At 36.1% G+C, this 12,838-nt stretch overlaps 1 protein-coding gene across 2 annotated transcripts in view; it reads right to left on the bottom strand.

Annotated features, from left to right (window-relative positions):
• Window positions 1-12,838, bottom strand: part of LOC136768241 (cadherin-20) — a 55,296-nt gene that overhangs the window by 18,775 nt on the left and 23,683 nt on the right. Inside the window, exon 1 of one of the 2 annotated variants that reach the window (XM_066722346.1) lies at window positions 3,410-3,647. The exons of the other annotated variant lie outside the window; for it this stretch is intronic. The gene's annotated coding sequence lies outside the window, so the exon portion shown is untranslated. Of the gene's footprint in view, window positions 1-3,409; window positions 3,648-12,838 lie in introns of those variants that run through there. 2 annotated transcript variants of the gene reach the window in all.

Genomic DNA, 12,838 nt, shown 5'->3' with positions numbered 1-12,838 from the left:
TCTAGGACTTCAGCACACTACTGAACTAAATTACAAACAGGTTTCTACAAGTTTCCCCCTTGATACCACCTTACTGGTGAAAGTGATAGCATTGTGTAACTTTAAAAAACCTTCTAGGAAGTTTTCAGTTTGTGTCAAATATGACACCAGTGACATCTGTTCTTGTGGTCCAAAACAAGACGTCTGATCATATTACTCAAAAAGTACATTTTATTGAACCAATCAAGGTAGGGCTGACAGCAACTCAAACACAGTAAGATTACAACCCTCTGGTTATAGCCCTAACCACAGCTCCAAAATGGTGCCTTGAGAGATGGCAAAGATCTGGGACTTTTTATGTAGAAGATATCAGTGTCTATCATACATCTGTTTATCTTGTTTCATTGGTTAAGGGTCTCCTTACATTTAAAATACACTTTCAACTTGCTTGCTGTTTTCAAACATTTATTTTTATAAAAAGGGAAACAAAAAATCAGTGAGAAAAAGAAAAAATGAAATGAAACATTTGATAACATTACTGAGAAACAAACAGGTAAGTGGAAGGGGAAAAAGACACTTGCATGTCGATATGAAGAACCCCCCAGTTGCAATCTGCTTGACGTTCACTGCATTTCAAGTCAGTTAATCATTATTTCATCAGGACAAAACGTCTCGAAGCACTGGTGGCTATAGCCACATTGTTATGTGCCCCACAAGACAGAATGTCCTCCTTTTGCCCTCTGCACTGTGAATGGCATGACAGAGCAGAGGAGTGCTGACCCTCGCTGGCAGTCCTTTCACCACATTCAAGTGATTCATTGTGATAATGAAGTCAAATTAGCTAGTGACCCCAGTTAGGCTCATAGATTGCGCCCGTTCATCTTTTTTTCTATTTTGTTGTATTTAATGAAGTGACATAGTACCTAACTGTGCTGCTTTTCACAAAAAAAGCTGTCTGTGTGCTCACCATTGGCGTTGGGCATGCAGCCTAAATAGTGCAAGAGGTAATGATTTTTGCTCGAAATATGATTTGCCTTTATAGGCCTCAAGTGTGGGATTTCTGCATGTTTTATGTGGATTAACTTTGACAGTATGACTGCCTTCATGCTGATTGTGGCAGGTGGTGCTCAAGAATTGGAAGATGTTCAATTGTCTAACTCAGTCAGTTTGTATTGTGCAAGTCCTTTTTGAAGCCTGTAGATATTTGCTTCAATTTGTAGAGAATATAAGTTGTTCTATAAATCATTAATATTTTAACCAAATTCAAAAACATATTATTAGATAACAGTGACGTTTTAGAATACAGTTATATCTTAAACTATGTTGAATTGTTTGACACTGTTTTCAGTTTTCTTTAAGAAAAAAAAAACTTTACTAAATTATAAATATATTTTTAACAGCCCAGTGCTGCTGTGTTGCAGGCATTGAGACATCCCAGCATTTGTTATGCAAAAATAGGCATGTTCCTTTCTCTGTCTTTTCACCCAGCTGTACTTGTTTTCTAAAGATCTGATTTCACTACCACCATGCTGTCGTTCTTGTTACACAGTTACCCCAAAGACTTTCACTTAGAGGGTCGTTTAAAAAGAAGTGAACTAGAATGAAAGCCTAGGCCATTTAGGAACGCTCTCACGTTCAGAAGTTATACTATACGTCATGCCTAATTTGTTAACCACAATCGATTTCTCATGGTAAAGAATATCACCACCATGGAAGCAGTTCATAACTTTGACCCCGAAACCACAAGATGAAGTCTTTTCTCATCAATTTCTTTGTGGCACTTACTCTTGCAATCCAATTGCGTTGCCTAGGCTTGAAGTTTCTGTCCTTCTTTCCCTTCTGCATAACATTGCTCAAAGGTTTTCCAGTCATTAGTTACCAATGGCGCTTTTGAATTCTTCTGAAATCTGGGAAGACCCCTGTTATCTGACAGTGATTGGTGTCCTCTACCACCCGCAAGATACAAACCCACCCTGGGCAATTGGGTGCATTGTTAAAGTAGAAATTAAAAAAGGCAAACGGGGCAAAGATATTATCGTCTGTTACTTTTATCAGTGTCAATACTTCTCATTGGCCCAGTTTAGGGCCTTGAACAAGACTGCCAATGTTCAAAAGCTCACTGTAGCGATAGGAGGGTTTCTATTTTATAGATCATACAGCAGTTTGGGGAAGAAAAAAAGCATTAATCACTGTAATCTAAGTTTCCCCTTAGAGAATTTGTGCAGAGCATAGACTCCACTGTGCTTTGAATCTGCCTTTTCCCTTCCTTAATTGCACTATGCCCCAGTCTCAGTGGGCCTTGAATCTTTGTTAAATCTCTTCTCTCTTGTGGGGATTTATTATAATGTGCAGTTCATTATTAGTGTATCTCTCTACTTACTTATTTTTCCTCCTGCTTTATAAATTAAGGTATGCATTAGGGGCTGTTAGCCACTCTTCAAAAGCTTAGTCAGCTCTTTCCTCACACCAAATTAAGCCCTTCCCTGGAAAAATGGAAAATAAAATTATTTTGTCTTACCTATTTTGCATTCTTTTCTAATCATTTGTTTATTACTTGGAGGCTGACATGAAAGAACGTTGTCATTTATGAAGAAATTAAATCAAACGAACTTGCATTCATATCGAGCACTGGTGCATGGAGATGGTGTCATTGTGTGTAAGTGTCATTCGGTAAGTTTGCAATCAGTGTCATGTTGGCTACAAATTGAATACTGACATCTAATTGTTTATGCTTCTTTTATTCATATTTGTTCTACTTTCCTTTTGATTGGGTGAAGCTGAGACGTAGATGTGCTTACAAAGTGGGATTTGTTCAAGGATTAAATACATCTTATGCCCGTAGACAGATACTGTTCATAAAAATGTTGTCAAGTACGTTAATATGGTTTTGAAAAACCATGTATATTTTTTTTGAAAAAAGCATAGACTAAATCAACTTCCTTGTTTTAAAAAACAAACAAACAAACAAAAAAAAACACAAAGCAAGCAAAACTAACTCCAAAGTGTTATTCAGAATCTTTTAACAAACATCATACAGCATGTCTGAACAAAAAAGATATAGCTGAAAATCAGGAATAAGTTCTCTGATTATCAGATTATTTTTAAATCTTAAGAGTCTAAAACTGTTTGGAAAACAATATTAATCTTAATTCAAATATCACTATATACACCATACTAATTTACTGTACTAAAAATACAAATTGTATCATTCCATATGAGACTAAATGCATGCATAAATGATTATAGTATTGCTGTAATTTATTTTAAGAAGCCTAGGGGGATAAAAGTTTACAAAGTGAAATATAACATTTATTGAAACCCATTTTAGCATTTTCTCCAAGTTCACAATTCAGTTCTAAAATAAAAAGCGACTTTCAAGAATTTTAGTTGTTAGGTTTTAGAAAAAGTTTGACAAAAATGTGCACCATACCTTATTTTTTCTTTTCCATGCAAGTTTTACTCACTAAATATGTTGTTTGCCTCAAAACCCCCAAATCTGCTACAACTCTGCTCTTCACATTGATTCCTAAATGTCACCTTCAATGCTTCTACTCAAGTATCATCCAAAAAAAGTTTCATTCTCCTTTCAGAGAGAAATACTTGAGAGCCAATCAGCAATAAGCCCTTTTCTTTGTACAATAAAAAAGCAACCCCAGAGCTCTAACATAATCCTGCAATCTGTAACACAAGGTAAAGAGAATCGGTTACTGGGAAGACGGTGACAGGACACAAGGCTCATGGGCGGGCCTTTAGAACAAAGCCAGTCATTTCATGTTTAGGTATTTGCAAGTGAATAAAGCCTCCTATGGGGGAAACGGTTATTTCCTTGAGCAGTGAAGAAGAAACAAAAAAATCATCTTCTCTTGCACCCTTCCTTCATAAATTTTAATGAGATTTGTAGTACACTATTGGCTCAGTAAAGGGATTTATGGGCATAAAAGATTAAGCTTAAAGTACATAATATTGTACTGTCTTACAATACAAATGCAAAGGAATTCATTCTCTCATCTGGTACGAGATTCCAAAAATGACGTTGTCTAAGGCTGACGTGAAGGAAATTAATTATGTCACTGTGATGTTGTTTTCGTCCAAACAATTAATCTGACATGCACAGATAGACCAGATTTGTGAGTGTGTGTGTGTGTTTGTGTTTTTATTTCCAAGACAGATTATACATTGGCAGTCAAACACCGATTATAAAAAGATTTAGCATACATACCTCAGTGCTTGCATGCATACAAATGAAACAACACGCAGTCATCTACAAAGAAATATGGGCCCTGTCAATAGTGTATCGCCAATTATAAAGTAAAGTTTGAATTTTAGGTTACAACTGTTTCAGTTTACAGTGTCATTGCTCAGTAAAAAGTAATTTATGTGCATGTTAAAGATATGAGATCAGATACATTTGTAAAAATGCATCTATCAGGATGCAGATGATATTTAAAATTGGGTTGAATGGTACTGAGTGAACATGAAAAGAGACAAAATATGTTTTTATCTGAGCATCAGGTGAATGTCTGTTACTGATGAGTATTTACATAGTTTAATCTGCACTTTAACATTTAATCTGCTGCCCTTTGTGCATGTTTGTCATTTCACAAACCTGTCTTTTTTGGTTGTTGCTAAATCTTTAAAATGTCTCTTTGTACACCATTTGTTTTTTTAAGGCTACTTAATCTTTCTGACAGAGTAATTTAGTCTGTTTGCGAGACACTAAAACCCACATAAAGGATATATCACCCGTCGTAGCAGATGGTCAAAAGGGTTTTTTTCCTCTCTCGATCAATTCAATATATTTTTTCTTCCCCTGTCCTTTCAATATCTTTTTCTCATTTGGCAGCCTTTTATTCTTCCCCCTTCAATCCCTGTGTTTCAATGAGGATGTGACTGGTTAGTGCCCTAGCCAATCTGTCCTTGCATGCCTGACTAGGTCCCCAGAAAGGCAGGGTCCCTTTTGTTTGGCCCCTGCTTGGCTGGGTGGCATTCCGCACCAGCAAGCATGGCTCCCTTCACAGTAGGAGCCCAGTAATAATTGCCAGAACAAATTGAACTGGGGCTTATCAGAGCCCACTCCTTTCATTGTAAAATGGAGGAAGTTACGAGAACAAGACCAACCAGGGCTCATGACAAAGCAGCGTAGAAATAGATTGGATACAGGCGGCATGTTGCTGTGTACCGGACATCAGGAGTGAAATATGCCAGATGTAATAAGGACATGCTATTTCGCTGAGGAACACCACCCCTTAAACAGACTCGTGTTATAAAGATAAGAACTGATTGGTGCTGTCTAAAGACCATCAGTACCGTTGGAGACATCCTGCATAACCATGTGAAATAAGGATCACACCAGATTCACATTCTCATGCCCACTTTGAAAATAACATAATACACAAATAAACATAATATATATATTAATTTTGCTCTGTTAGCACTGGCACACACAAAGTGGCTGACATATAAATAGTAATCTTATATTCAAGTTGTGAGGTTCCTGTGAGAAACAAACTCATCCATCTCACAATGAGCAAGGCATACGCCAACATTTACACAGAAAAGTCTCATAAAGCCGTCGTCATCCTATAGACTGATGAGTCACACGTACAATTGTCTCCAACAACAGAAGCCGATAAGGAGTCAAAAAGGCCTACAGTGAAAAGCTAATCAAACCTGCTGTCAAGCCTAATGGTGGTCCCATCATTGTACAGCATGCTTCTGTAAGCTCATCACACACCAACTACCTCAACAGATGTAGCCTAAAATTCCTGCTCCAGAAAGAGCCAAGACCAAGTCAATTACAGTATTTCTAAAGATTAAAGTGTTGAGGCCATCACACTTACCCGACCTGAGCACTAAGGAAACCTTCAGATTTAAATGCACTTAAATGTTGTGTGTGCCAAAGAACTATGGAAAACTATTTGAAAGACAAATGCAAAAATCTCTTTCAAAGCCATAAAGAACAATTCAATTCTGCAATGGAAGTCAGATACAGACACACCATGTACTAACTATGTAAAGACTTGTTTCTGCATGATTTTTATTATGTAGTTAGTCAATATTAACCTTGATATAACCTTGTATCACATAATATCACATAATAAAACAGATTTTAGTGAGCATTGGATTTTTTTTCTTACCAAAACTCTGCCCAATGATCATACAAATTAGACATATAATTTCTTGACTGCGTGTGGTTATTTAATGCTGGTAAATAACCCCTGCAGATTTTTTCAGTTTATTTATATTTGTCAGTTAACTTCAATGTATTGGGTGCAAGTATTAGTAATATTGCTTATTATATAGATATTACTGAGCAGGTCCATATGGGGAGTATTTATACCTTTACACTTAGGGTGCTGAATGCAATGAAAAATGGTTATTGATTTTCACAGACAGTGTATATTCCTACAAAGACTTAAACAGTTCTGTTAACAAATAATAGCAAACCTCAAAAGTATGCTTGGAAAAAACCTTTTTCAGCACACACACAAACATAAGTTGTAGAAAATATATATTTAAAAAATATTGTTGTAGACTTTACCATGAGAAATTACGGTGGCTCATTGAGGACATGAAAAAAAAAAAAAAAGCCCTTCTGGTTATCTCGTGATCACGACATAATGAGTTGTTTTGTCGTGATCACGAGATAAATTACCTCGCGTTAACTCGTGATCAAGACATAATGGGCCGTTATGTCGTGATCACGAGTTAACATTACCTCTCGCTATCAGAGAAGTCGGAAGTGATGTCATTTTCATGAGACCATTTGAACCACATTCATTGAGCACCTTCACCCCGCCAGCACTGCAATCAGCCCACTACACTACACATAACCTTTCTATGAAGGGGGTTTAAAGCTGTTATGAGGGGTTGTCATTTGTAATGTGTTCATTATGCAGAATGAGTGTATTTACGAATAGACACATGTAAAATATGCTAATATGAACATGTGTATGATTATTATAATTGTAGTTTGGATAGTTTTTAAGAGTTGTGTCAAGAAAACTAAAACAAATGCCAGTGCATTCAGTTTGCTCTAAGAGCAGTGCGCGGCGGTCCAGACCACTCAGCCGAACGCCTACTGGCACCGCGGGCACACACTCACAACGGGCACTTTTGAGTGACCAATTAACCTGAACCGCATGTTTTTGCACTGGGTGGAAATGGGAGGAAACCAGAATACGGAGAGAATATGCAAACTTCACAGAAGCTTACATGCATTATGCAAATTTCAGTCCAGTGGGTAGCCTATACATCAACCAAGAAGTTGTGGATCGGACAGTTTTAGGATCACTTCAATTATTGAAAGGCATAAAACAATGTGTCTGCATTAGCCTTGTTGAAAATAAACCCGAATGTGTTGACACAGCACCGCCCCAGTCTCAGCACTGTCTCATGAAAATGACATCACTTCCGACTTCTCTGATAGCGAGAGGTAATGTTAACTCGTGATCACGACATAACGGCCCGTTATGTCGTGATCACGAGTTAACGCGAGGTAATTTATCTCGTGATCACGACAAAACAACTCGTTATGTCGTGATCACGAGATAACCAGAGGGGCTTTTTTTTTTTTTCATGTCCTCAACGAGCCACCGTAAGAAATAATGTATTATTGTATACAAAGTATGTACACCCTTGATAAAGTCCTGTATCTTCCCTACCATAAATATATAATTTACATATATTTATGTCACTTTAAAATATTCCATATTACTATTATTATTATTATTATTATTATTATTATTATTATTATTATTATTATTATTATTATTATTATTATTTATGTATTAGCAGACGCCCTTGTCCAGGACAACTTACATATAACATTTGACAAAAATCAAATGCCTCAGGCATAGAATTCTGCTTAAATGGATTCTTAATCAGTTGTCCCCTGGATAAAATGTGGAATATTCATTTTTTATATAAAATGTTAAATTTCAGCTATCGGTTATAGAGAAAAGGGTACAAAAATATTCAATAAATATATTATAGATGGCTAGCAGTACTGCAATTCTATAAATATATTTATATATGTATATATTTATTATTGCTGTTTAAAGTTCAGATACACAGAAGGATAGGGTAAATCCCTTTTGCGTGTGAGATTGATATAAACAAAAAAGGGGGTGTATAACAATTTGTTCCATGCAAAATTGCATTTTAAGTGAAAATGTTAATACGATCTTTGGTAGAGGGTGTTTGGATTTATTTTAATTAATGATCACATGGCTTTTATTCTACATTCTCTTCTGTATTCAATGCACATACCACATTATTGCCAACTATCATACAGCATGCAATGAGTGCAGCCTACAGAATGTTAATAGAAGCCTAAGTGCGGAGGACACGGATCAGACCCCTGCCTAGGACTCAGACCGGTGGCCTCATTACAAACTACTGCCTCCTTTCAGTGAGCTACTGTGGTATGTATGCCAAGCACTCAGCATAATATGTCTCCTAATCAAACACAAGGAACTCCAGCACTGTCATATAAGGCTGGGGATGAGCTTTGACTGAGGGAAAATGGAAAAAGGCAGCTTGAAGGAAGATCCTATAGCCCCGCCAAGAGGATGCGTATTTGTGTTGAGATCCTGAGGATATGGGCAGGGGTCCCTGCCTAGGATTCAAAACAGTGGCCTCATTACAGGCATTGTAAACACATCAGGACTCACCGACATGCATTGGGCACAGATCACGTGGCTATCATTAGTGACTGAGGTGGTACCCCAGCGGTACAAATAGAAATCATGAACAGTAAGGTTGTGATATGAATGGACAATTTGGTGGGATAACTGAAGCTTTAATTCCCTCTTTCCCTGCCTGTGAGTTACATACAAGTGTCTATATTTGCCCTGTCCTGTCTCTTGACTGAATGTCAGCCAGTGTGCTATGGATCAATTGATTAATTAAAATAAAATACAAAATACTTTTTTTATGGAATGGCTCCAAAGCGATGTTAAAAAATTTGTTCTTTCCACTGTGAAGAGGAGCAACACAAATATAATGGGGAAGCAAACTCCAAATAATAACGTACTATCAGAAATAATTAGATGATTCTTAATGAGGAACAGTATGCATACAAAGCATCTGTGTAGTGCATAAATATGTATTGGAGCCTCTGTATTTTTAAATGTTGCTTGACACCATTAGCATATTTGTTCATCCTAAGATCGGTAAAGAAAGAAAGAGAATGAGCAAAAGGGAAAGAGGAATACTTGAGAATAAAAATAACAATTGCTGAATGTCATTTGAGACAGGAGGAGAGGGATTTCTTTCAGTCCATAATTTAAACTGGTACGGTCAAAATCTGACTACAAAGCGATTCCATATCGCTATGGGGCGTGGAATTGAACAGGAGCTATTTCCAAACGCTTTCATCTCACTCCCAATGGCAGGTATAGACAATGGAAAATTAAGAGAAGGGAGATAGGCTCATTTAAATTACAGATGAGATGGAAAAGAAGTTTTGCAATATTATGTTTGCCCATTCTTTTGCATATTTTTGCCAGGACATGAAGTTCAAAGCTACTGTAGTACAATAGTGCTCAAAACTATGTGGATACTAAATAAAATGTATAGCATACTGTATACACTTTATCATATCATTGTATTATAAACTGTACAGTCAAGTAAAATAACACATGTAATATATATATGCTTTTTCACACCTGCCTAAAACTTTTGCACAGTGCTATATATATTAGATTGCATTTCGTGTAATAACTGTATTCTTTATATTTATTAAACAAAACAAGTAAACAAATAAAACTTTCATGTCAGGAGGCATGTGTCAGATGCAGCTGAAATGTTTTTGGATGACTTAAGTACCGCAACTGAGCTCAAAGACCTAAACCCACATTAAGGTTAGGAAAATACATTTGATACAACACAATCTAAAGTTAAGAAAATGGGAAAAGACCCTTAGTTTGATTTTGGCGAGTCAGAAGATTTAGATGTAGGGGAATTAAGTGTGGTAGGTGAAGTTAAGACTTATTTCACACACACATGTTTTGTGGATGGTGACAGATATTCACTAATTTTGGAGGACACATGAAAAACAATTCCCCTGGATGTGCAGGCTTGCCAGAATGATCCTGTGTATTCCAAGATCAAGTGTTGCTTTCTACATTTCTACACCGCTTTTAGCATTGTTGGAGAATCAGTACTGTTCTCTTGGAACAGCATATCTGACCAAAATATTTTTGAAAATATGAAAAGAAAATAACAACAAAAATAAATTAAAGTAGTGTAGTGATGTTTGGGTGATTTTTAGGATCAATTTTTAGGACACATCTGTTTAATTATTTTTTGGTAAAATTAAGATTATATTTTATTTAGAACTAAAACATTTTATTTACTGATTTATTTATCCAAGAAGTCTTTCAGAGAAATACACATATTTCTCAATGAAACATGTTATGTTATATGCAGATGTATAATACAGTTCAGATTATTTATGTGGTAATAACATTAAGTACATTTTCCTAAAAATATTTCATTGACTATATATATATGACAGAAGAGGTGTTTCTCCATTCAAACCTTTGCACAGTATTTCGTATGTATTTAAAAGGAGTCTCTACATACACAAATGCTTAATTTGTCAGGTCAGGTATAACATGATTCACATTGGGTAAGCACAGTTCTTTTAACAATGGCAATGGCTCTAGATTGGATTGGGTATGTATTTTATGACCAGAGCCTTCAGTCATCTATTGTTTGTTAGTTCACTCCTAATCATCTCCCAGAGCATAATTACGCTGTATTTTCTTTGAGGAGGTACATCATTCTTCCATTGTTATTCATTCAGATCTGACAGCCCAATAGTTTGACCACCAGCTATAGTACATAAATTATATTTAATTACACTACATTTGCCTTGGGTATGTTCTCCATAATTAGGAAATACTTCCAGGATGGAATATTTCTAGAAAAAGGTCACCTCATGAACACAGCTGTAAGATTTAAGACACCGTCCTCCCAAGACGCAGTCTCTCTTTATATTCCAGCCATTTATTCTGAACTGCAATGGCTAAATTGGCACTAAATGTTTAAAGACTATTAACATTTGAAAGGTTGCAAGGTTCAGACATTTTATTCATTAACAGCACTATAAACAGGGGCTCACATTATCTTTCACAGGTTCTCACGTGTTCCCACAGTGGTATGTGTCCTTTTATTTATTTTACATTTTTCCACAGTTAAAGGAAATTTGAAGCACATTGTCTTGCCCTCTCTCAAATTTCCAATGAATCTTCTCACATGCTTACCTTTACAACTTAAAAAAAAAAAACTACATAAAAATAAAAAATAAATCTAAATGAATCTGTTGCTTTTGCACACCTTCAGTCATGGGGGGGTATTGCATTCTGCCAGCTAATCATTTCAGAATTCTTTGTGTTCTGTATTTAATTGCTTAGAAAGTGATTGGTACATAATTACTTGATGAACTCCCAATGTGATATGTAGTTGTTTGCGTTGTTGGTCTGCATGCATAACTGTGTATCACTTAGGTAATCCCCTGACTATAAAGTGTAGCAGTATGATTTATTTTCTCATTATTTTATGTGCCAAGACATAAAACTGTAGTTCAAAAGTTTGTGAAAAACTGCACAACAGGTAACATTCAAGATACTCAATTTATATTCAAAAGGTTTTTTTTTCTTGAATGTTAACCTTTTTCATAAAGGTGTATTTGCAATCAATACAATGTTTAGTTTCCTTATTTAAAAAATGTCTGAATGCTGCTACCACAAGAAGCTGTGTGGCAATTGCAGGTCTGAATATTGCAGTGCTACTTCTTGCCGTATTGAATCTACAATATCACATCAGTAGTTATTCAACCTAAAACAGAGGGTAGAAGTTGTATTAAGTCTCTGCAAGAAACAAAATACATGTAGATAAAAACATTTAACATCTTGCAAACTACAGACACGACCTCGGTAGCTGAAGAAAGAAGCACATAATAATAAATTAAGCTGCCACTAAGTCCATTTGTGTGGTAGTATGGAATATTTTATTTACCATGATCACAACAATTTATATAGGCTAATGCATGGTTTAGTCTGGGTTTCAGTTATTCATAAGCATTTTGTCACATAAATATCCAGCCTTCTCCATATGCTTTATCTGAGTTATGTACTGTATGTGAAGCAGTTCATGGAAATGCTATGGTAAGAAAATTATTCATCCATATCTAATAGCACTTATAATATTATACTGCAAATACATATTTTTATGGTATGGAAAAATAGTGTAGCTGCATTGAAAGCAGTGGCATAGGTTGGGGAGGGGGGAGCAATTTCAATGTCATGTCTGTGCCACCCAAGCCCAGTTGGACTTACATTTAATGGTGATGATGATGGGGGAAATAATGATAATGAAGTCGATTACGATGATGGAGTGCTGGCAGAAGAAACAGGCTGAAGAAAGTTTCCAATAAAATGCTCACTGGTGTTTTATTCCCTGCTCTTTCAGTCTACCTCAGATTGGTGGTTGCAAATCTAAAATAATGAAATAAAAAATGGCCAACACCACCCAGACTCAAAACAATAAAGTAATAACTTTTGGCTTTAACTGAAAAATAATAAAACACTGAGCTAGTCGCTAATGTCCCTAATGATTTTTTTTACTCACTCAATGGATATCTCTCTATCTCACAATCAGCAGAAGAAGTGGCCAGAGGACAGGAGTGACAGGGGAGGTTTTCCAAAAGGAAATCGTATTAGGAAGCTTTTTAGCCTTTTTCTGTATGTCCTTATTACTGTCTTGGTAAGGCAACTATAACGGGGTTCATCATGTACATGAGCTTGTTAGAGGTGATGTAGCCCCTCTGTAAATCAGTCCAGTGATATGC

The sequence above is a fragment of the Amia ocellicauda genome, chromosome 2, assembly GCF_036373705.1.
Source record: "Amia ocellicauda isolate fAmiCal2 chromosome 2, fAmiCal2.hap1, whole genome shotgun sequence".
Lineage (NCBI taxonomy): Eukaryota > Metazoa > Chordata > Actinopteri > Amiiformes > Amiidae > Amia > Amia ocellicauda.
The sequence above is the reverse complement of the archived record's forward strand: the minus strand, read 5'-3'. Positions and strand labels throughout refer to the sequence as shown.